The following is a 2,021-nucleotide window of genomic DNA, read 5'->3' as shown; positions in this document are numbered from 1 at the left end:
TGTCACTCTACATACAAGAGCAAAGACCATCATGAATCTTGGATTTTTACCGACAACAAAGTGCTTGTTCATACCAGTAATGGCAGTCATAGTCTGCTAGCAATTCAAATGGTAATCAGCACTGATTCTATTGCTGGCTTGATAGTATCCATGACAACAATACCAGGCAGGATGCAGTAACGAGACTGATCTTGTGGCTCACTCCACTTGATTCTGTAAATTCGGTAAAAAGTAAACAAAACATTACTTTAAAAAACAGCTGTGCAACATTTTGACATTTTTGAAGAAGTAGAACACAATATAGCTTACGGGTGCCATTCACGTTGATTGGTGCAGCATTTGTAGATGTGGTAGTTGTAGATGGAACTGGACCTGCTGTAAAATATTTTAAATTAATAAATTAATAAGAATTCAAACCAAAAATGATTTGTTTATATTTGTAAAAATTACTTTGGTGCCAGTTTCACTGATCATGAAGGCCATAGAAAGAGTTGACTCGGTAGACGTTTTAGCTTCTTGTCTAGTTCGAAGTTGCTAATGTCAAAAATCTTAGTTAATAACAAATTATTTACATTACACATATTCTGGCTGAATACAAGGTAGCTTAAAAAGCTTGTCATGCCACAGTGTTGAACAGAAAGATGGATTAAACTGTCCAACACTGAACACAGTTTTTTTTGATGAATCTTGTGTATACCTTAGTTTCTTGTGCATCAGCATAATATTTATTTAACTTATTTAAATCAATTCCAGTAGCACTTACAATCATGACTTTTGGGTTAGACACTACAGAGTGTTATCTTTCAAAGAAGCCCAGAACCATTCATATACTCCAAATGGTTTAACATTACATTAATTTTATTCATTGTTGCATTCAATTTACTTTAGATATGCCTTGAATAGGCGTTTTGCATGAATTTTACAGGAAGGTTAAGAGGTAAATGTTTTACATACTGTAGAGCAATACATTGTGTTGTGTTTACTTACCTATTATTTTGACTCTGTTGGGATTTATGGTCACATTGAAGCTGTTGTTGGTATTACTCACAGCCTCTACTAAGGTTTGAGTTTTCTGATTGAACACAATCTGCAGCTCTGCTTCAGTTCCATCGGCTCGAATGTGGACACTCCTGTTTCATAAAACCATATGTCAAATGAAAATATGGGATGATTCTGTTGCCGTTTGTTATGGATGATGTAAACATTACAGTATCACCATTAGACAGTACCTATTTTAAGACCATACCTCTGCATACAAAATACCAATAAACTACAATAAGAAAATGTATTTACCTGAACATTGTCACAATACAGTGGTCAAACTGAACAAATCTTGGTCTGTATATGAACTCACACTGCAAGAAAAAGCAACATTGAAAACCCTTGAGTAGCATTCAAGCACAATTGTTTTAAAATTAAATTGGACTGAAATGAAAATGTACATGAAATGAATTTCTAGCTTAACAAATGTGTCCTTCAGGTAAACATTTGTGTGTAATCATGTGTAACATTCTCACGGTCAATTAATTTGTTCAATTTGGGAAATTACTCACCGTAGCTACAACTCGATGCTCAAGATCTTTGTATAGACTGCTGTTGGGGTTAGTGAGGTCAATTGAAAAAGAAACTTCCAAAATTATTAAGATGTAGTAAATAGGTTGAACAGTAAAAGTTGTGTTTGGTGCAGCAATTGTCGTTGTCGGGGCAGGTGTCGTTGTTGCCTCAGTAGTTGTTGTCGGGGCAGGTGTCGTGGTTGCCTCAGTAGTTGTTGTCGGAGCAGGTGTCGTGGTTGCCTCCCCATAGCAAAGCAAAATTGAAGATGAGATCTCCTTTATGTCACATTTACATCTCCTAGATATAAATGAGCACGAATTGAGACCAAAGTGGTTTTCTCATTCTTCTCAAATGTCTCTCCTGAGAATAAAGTCTCACATTGAGCACAGTGCAAGTTCTCTAAATTCTCTCACAGCTGTCTCTTTTCCTGATCTCAACTAAGAGAAAAATGAGACATACTGTGCCGC

General features: G+C 35.9%; 1 long non-coding RNA gene across 1 annotated transcript; it reads right to left on the bottom strand.

The window, feature by feature from the left end:
• Positions 1 to 37: 37 nt before the first annotated feature.
• LOC123980827 lies at positions 38 to 1,085 on the bottom strand. The gene is made up of 3 exons (XR_006827561.1): positions 988 to 1,085; positions 310 to 375; positions 38 to 213 (listed from the first exon to the last, which is right to left on the bottom strand). It is a non-coding gene; the product is annotated as an uncharacterized LOC123980827 (long non-coding RNA).
• Positions 1,086 to 2,021: the final 936 nt, after the last annotated feature.

This window comes from Micropterus dolomieu, linkage group LG12 (genome assembly GCF_021292245.1).
Source record: "Micropterus dolomieu isolate WLL.071019.BEF.003 ecotype Adirondacks linkage group LG12, ASM2129224v1, whole genome shotgun sequence".
NCBI classification, from domain to species: domain Eukaryota; kingdom Metazoa; phylum Chordata; class Actinopteri; order Centrarchiformes; family Centrarchidae; genus Micropterus; species Micropterus dolomieu.
This window is presented reverse-complemented; position numbering and strand designations above follow the sequence as displayed.